This window comes from Drosophila teissieri, chromosome X, assembly GCF_016746235.2.
Source record: "Drosophila teissieri strain GT53w chromosome X, Prin_Dtei_1.1, whole genome shotgun sequence".
Classification (NCBI taxonomy): Eukaryota; Metazoa; Arthropoda; class Insecta; order Diptera; family Drosophilidae; genus Drosophila; species Drosophila teissieri.
Window position 1 is genome coordinate 23,545,374 of NC_053034.1, and position 7,143 is coordinate 23,552,516.

Here is a 7,143-nt window from a genome sequence, read left to right on the forward strand (position 1 = left end):
TTTTTTTGTGCTGGCTCTAGAGCTGGCTAAAGGCTTTCTCGAAAGGTTTGTTAAAAAGCCAGAGAGCGAAGAGCTCTAGAGCCAGCAGCTCTTTTGTACGCATACAGCGACAGCACTACGTATGCACATGCATTGTAAAAATTAAAAAATATGCCCTTCATTTTAGAAGTTCTTAGACTCAAATCTAGTTTTGCATGGCCTTAACATAAAAATTATTCGAATTCAACATAGAAATATTAATAGCCCAAACTATGTACATAATAATACACAATAATTATATTAGAATAATTGTCATTAGAGTATTCAGCGTACGACGTGTGAAAAATATAAGAAGACAATGATTCTTCGGTGCTTATGTCCGAAGAAGTTTAATAACCTTCTTAACCTTAATACAATAGATCGATAACATTATATATCAGTATCCTAACATCGGTAACAATATATATAATAATTATATAACAATATATAACCAAGGCGCGCAGCTCAAAATGGGAAGTTTACATTCTTATTACAGTCTTATTACACACTTGCAACCATGGTTTAAGCCTAGCAGCCTAGATTCCCTTATATGGGAGTTGCGTCAGCTGACAATTGTCAATATTAGTTATTTTATAATTAGGAAAAACACGATTTACTCTATATGGCCCACGGTAATTGGGTGCAAACTTCATACAAAGCTCTGCGTCACATCAACATTACGAATAGCAACAAAATCATCAACCTTGTACAACGCCGGTGCCGTATGCCTTAAGCCGTATGCGGTTTTATTTCGGACCTGTGATTGACATACATATATTCTCATTTGCTTCATTCCTTATCTAGACATCGCGGTTTCTCTTGACCACATTTTTCTTCCAAATAGCAACGTACTTGGGGTTCTTTCTGGTACTACACTGCACGGAATTGTTTATAGCGGTTACACGGTTAAGCAGCTTATACCAATCGGCTTGATTTAGGGGCTCTGATAGCTTTCCCAACATAGGTGCATTCCCAACATTTGCTTGAGGGGCCGCTGTGGCTAACTTAATATGATAAATATTTCTGGACTCAAGGAACTCTTGAAACTCAATGAAGAGAAACACGTGCCTCTATCGGAGATGATTCTACGAGGCCGACTATAGTATTCCAAATATGTTTCTACCGAGCAATTTACTGCCTTAGTACTAGTGTAGTTGACAGGATATAATTTAACAACATTTGTGAACGCGTTAATGATCACCAACAAATAATTTCTTTTCGAGTTTATAGACGGAAGGGGACCTAGGTGGTCAATATTGATCGTATTAAACGAGACCGAAGCTTTAGGTATACTATAAAGCGTTCTATTGTGAATACTTTTCGGGACTGAATGTATAATGCACGGTAAACAATTCTTTATAAACAGATCAACCTTATTTCTTATACCAGGAAACCAATATTTTTCTCTCAGTTTATTGACACACTTATCAATGTGTCAATTTTTAATGGAATTTCCTAATTAATCTTCCTTCATTCGGCTCGGAACATACATACACAGTTTCTCGTTATTCTTTGGATCTATACACTATTCCATCTTACAACACAAAATTTTCAACTTCCCCAATCTCTAACTTCTCTCGCACTCGACGTATTTCGGAATCCCTTATCTGTTTAGTCTGCAACAGTAAATCAATATCATAAGGGGACGCACCTACAGTTCCAACAATATCCTCAACCTCCGGGGCAAACCTAACGGATTTGACACGTTTCTTAGGATTGCAAGATACATCACATTTCGTAGGTTGAGAAGGTCTCTTAGTTTCACAGGGTTCAGAAAGTCTACATTGCCTACAAGGTTCACTAAGTCACACTGCCTACAAGGTTCACTAAGTTCACAAGATTCAGTAGTTATACAAGGTGCAGCAGAAACACCGGGTTGAACAGGACCACAAGGGTCTCTAGGTTCAGAAGGTACAACAGCTCTTGACGAAATCGGACAAGGATCAGAAATTCCCTCATTCTCCTAACAACTCTTTTTGCCTACTAAGCATCTAACACACCTGTCAATGTTTTTCCAATTAATTCATGAGTAGGAGAAAAACGTACTCGTTTACAAGCCAAAACAACGGAATGTCTATCTAATTTTGAATCAATATAATGCCCGGTGACACCAAAATAGCTTTAGTTGCTGGCACTCGAAATGTCAGCCGTAGTAGTCTTCGTAAACTGCTCTACGTTTATCCAACATCGTCCTTATAGTTTTCCGGCACGGAATATTTACCGAACGCCCAGCAAATGCACCCACAAGCGATTTTCCACGGTGCATAGTGGCAGCATTTCAGCGACAATATAGTCGCATATTTTCTTGTTTAGCTATAAAAAGAAGTTATTAAAATATAATTTAATTATTATGAATTTATTTTGGAAACAGAAGAAATTTGGTTCCTTAGGCTCTGATGATTTACCCTCTTCCGTTTTTGCCACTTTTGATTTCATAGCTTCATATGACGCATAGCTGTTTGGATAGACCCCCTACAAAAAAGTAATACTTTTCAAAAAAGTAATACTAGAATCATATATTTTTAAAAATTCATAACATTTAATTTTGTGACGGAATTTTTGCGCCAAATATTGTATGTGCGAATGTAAAAATGAATGTACATTCCCTTCAGTACCAGTCCCTAAAGATTCCCTAGGAAATCCCTGGGGAGTCTCCAGGAATCCCATACAAATCGGCGAGGAATTTCCATACAACAGGCGTTCGTGGCGAGGAACTCCTGGGGAATATCGAAAAATAAGCAAGGGGTTTTCCCGAGGAATTCACGAGGATCAAAAAATAAGAACAGGTTTTCTAGAGGAACTTCCAGGGAATTCCTCGGGAATTCTTTCAGTATTCTTTTGTAATTCCTCAGGTATTCGTCGGGATTTCTTTTAGAATTCCTCGGGAATTCCTTTAGTATTCCTCGGGATTTCCTCGGGAAAATACCAGTAAATCCAGAAAAATCTTTTACATGAAGTAAACAATACTTCTTCCATAAATCATTGGAAAATTCTTCACGAATATATCCAACATATTTAAGCATTATTTAAGTTTGACTCTCGTTGCAAGTGAGAGGGAAGCTGCCTGCAAGCACATTGCAGCAAAAGGAATAAGTAATACTGGTCATCATTAATTGTATCTTTAAGAGCTACAATACCAGTGTATAACAAAAATTGCCTAAACTCTGTGGCAATTCATCCAATGATCTTGGTTTTCGAGCAAACTATTGTGGGACGCAGCTCCTCATCGATTGCAAACATTGGGATATTTGCTGATTCCAAGACTTGGAAACCCTATATTCTTGCTCTATATTATTTTCCACTATTTTTTTTTTTTAATTTTTGCATAACCACCAAATTAATAAGGTGCATGCAATCTAAAGGGACTTGAGTTACCATTAGAACCCCAAGTTTTTCTAAAGCGGACTGAACACTTAAATATTCTACTTTGTGGTGGTTACGATATGTCCTGTTCTTAAAGTTTTCTTCTTTAATCAATACAGCACGATCAGTGCTACATGTCAATACAGAATCTACTTTTCGTCCTACCTGGGTACATTTGCTGCAACCATGACTAGACGTATGTCCAGGCGTGCCAGTAATAAATGCTCGAGCAGGAGCATCACAAACTATGGCTATAATTTCCAAACCAATTTTTGTATTAGAAATTGTTAAACGACTTTTAATAATTTCGGAAGTTTCGGACACAAATTTAGATAAAAACTCTTCGCAATTAAAAGGCTTATAATGTCCCATAAAAACTCCAATTGGCAATACGGGGTCATGGTGTTATTTATTCTTAGAAAAATGTTCCATAATTGTGCAGTAGAACTCTTAAAAATTTAAAGTCCGTCAATGTTTATATCGATGATCAGTACGTCCGGCAAATGGGGAAACACTGATAGTTTATTTAATTGTTTTGCTAAACCGATATGTAAATAGGAGCCGTCCGCTACTTTACTTATATCGGGTTTATCAAAACAATTAAATTTATAAAAGGGCTTAATTTTCAACTTATGAGCATTTAAAATCTCAATAAGTTCTATGGCACATCCTCGTGTTGGCTTATGCTTTAAATAGCACCTTTTTAACTGTGTATTTAAGTCAGAGCTATCACGAACATGTGCATCTAAGCTACCTACATCAAAATTACTAACTCCTATCTCATCTTCCCCCATAAGTGGATCCAAAGATTCCCTATTCACTGTTGTGCTAGGCCCTGCTACTTCACCTATACCCTCGCTTTCAATTTGATTGGGCCTTTCTAGAGCACACCGCCTCCTAATTTTTCCCCTTTCCTTAGCTGCTAATTTATTAATACATTTAGAGCCAACCATTTTCTGCCTTTGCTAATTTTAATGAGGACAAAAGAATTACTTTTTTTTCGTATTTAATTGAATGTTATTTATTATAAACGTTACTCGTAGACTAAAAGGGTATACTAGATTCGCTGAAAAGTATGTAACAGGCAGAAGGAAGCGTTTCCGACCATATAAAGTATATACATATATTCTTGATCAGGATCAGTAGCCGAGTCGATCTGGCCATGTCCGTCTGTCCGCCCGTATGAACGTCGAGATCTCAGGAACTATAAAAGCTAAAAAGTTGAGATTCCAGAGACATAGAAGCAGCGCAAGTTTGTCGATTCATGTTGCCACGCCCACTCTAACGCAAACCACAAACCGCCTAAAACTGCCATGCCCACACTTTTGAACAATGTTTTGATATTTTTTCATTTTTTATTAGTCTTGTAAAGTTCTATCGATTTGCCAAAAAACAGTTTGCCACGCCCACTTTAACGCCCACAAACCGCAAAAACTGTCAATGTCGAAGACTCGCCTTCGCATTTCCACCAGCTGAGTAACGGGTATCAGATAGTCGGGGAATTCGACTATAGCGTTCTGTCTTGTTTTTTTTTATTTATTTATTATTTTTTATATATTTTTATTTTTTATATTATTTAATTTATTATTAGCTCTATCATAAAATAATCATAAAATATAATAATTACCACCGAAGAAGTCCACAGCAAATAGCAACTAAAAATAAAATTGCGTCACATACAAATATTGTTTTAAAAAAGTCGCGTTCAAACCCATAGTTTGGCTTAATTGCTATATTTCCTTAAGGGGGTCGTCTACCGTCGCGCTCAAATTTTGGGCCTCTCATGCAAGGATGGATTGCAAAAAAACTACATGATATTTGAACAACATTTTTTTATCTGATTAATTACTTAATGCTTAATGCTTAAACTCAAAGAATATATAAAAAAACCGGATGAAATTGTCGTGAAATTTGCCGTTTGCGCGTCGTTGAATGCACCACTGCCGGTGGAACGAGGTCAAACGGTCGTAATGATATTTCAGATTCAGAACCTTGAATCAAAAAAAATTTTTTACTTAATTTTAAGAACGTTGACTATGGAATTACAGGCGCTTTTACCAAAATTTGAAAATTTCACAAAAGGCAGCGGTATGAAAAAAAGCTCTTTTTGACCATGTTTTCCAATCTAAAAGAGACTATAAAAAATCGAAAAAAAACCTTTTTCAACAAAAAACCTTGTGTCATGCCATAGCCAGATGTTTTGTGATTAAGTGACGCTTTACAGATTTAGGATATCTTCTATAGTTTCGAAGAAATCTTAACGACCGTTTTGATAAGCACTACTTTTGGGAAAACGCTTTTAAAGATAAATGATACGCTTCTGAGCGATGTAAATAGGCATTGCAGGCATGATCCTCGATATCTCGTAAACCAGCATGCTTTCGATCAAATCCTTCACAGGGCATGTTTTTAGTTATGTCTACATTAGAAATATGAAAAAAAAAAAATTCGATGTTTTCAAACCGCGAAGGTAGACGACCCCTTAAGCGCAATATTTTTAAAACAATATTTTTATTCGGCGCAATTTTAATAAGACTTTATTTTTCGCGCAGTTTTTTTCAACAAATATTTATATTGTGAGTGGCCTTTTGTTGTGGATTTTTTTGCGCGATTAATCAAAATTAAAATTTTTATGCTACTCTTTTTTAATATTGTATGCCAAAATAAAAATAGAGGCGCATGAAAACTTATCTTTAAAAAATAGCGCGGCCCATTTTTAACTTTAATTTCGACTTGGGCGTGGTATATTTTATAATTAAAATAAAATTAACATCACAATTGCATTCCATTGTTTTTTTTTCTGTGCACATTCTTATATATTCTTTTAGCACTTTACATTTCTTGCGCTTATGTACAAATATGTATTTTAAAGACTTTTCGCAATGTCATGCAGTTTGGAATGCAATTAGCTATGCTAATTTATCCACACGAAAAACTTTACTTACCGGATTTATATATTTAATGTTGAAAATGGTTTAAACAAACACCACTTGTCACTTTTTACAATTGAATGCAAATGGAAAAGAAAAGGGGTGACGGAAAACGAAACCGAAAATTCTGACAGGCGCGTGCCAGGGTATTTCCGACCATAATGATCCCGTGTAATTAGAGTAATTCTTATTACAAATAGACGAATAACTAAAAACGGACGCGTTGGCGTTGCCTATAGCGACAGTTTAATTTCTTACCAAATCCTAAAATCAACAAATATAAATTAAATATACACTTTAATATATATAAATATCCCACCAATTATTAGAACGGTATTCAGAAGTCTATACATAGCGTTTTTTCTCGACTGTGATTTTGTCTCCTCTCATCTTTCACTCTCATTTTCGGTCAATAGGTGGGTCTAAATGGTTGCATGTATTGATTAAGATTCGATATTGAGTTTGGGTATTTGTATTGAATTTGTGCGATTTCGGATTCAGATTAGGATTTGAGTTTTTATTACGGATTTCCGGAATTTTATTTAATTCAAAGTTAATATTTTCTTCATAAATTCCTTCACTTTGTGCAATAGTAACTACCGATCTTAAGTCTGTGATATCATGTTGAGCCAAAATAGTATATAATTGTATTGGTAGTTTTCTAATCAGTGTTTAAATGGAATCTTTTATTGCTTGAAGACAAATAAGAAATTCTAATTGGTTTTCTTCCAGATGTAAGTTCGAAATCAAGATTTGACGTCGTCGTTCCGTCTCTTCGCAAAATGCCCTCAGATTTCCTTTATCCTTTATCTCCCTGAAGTTCTCCAATAGC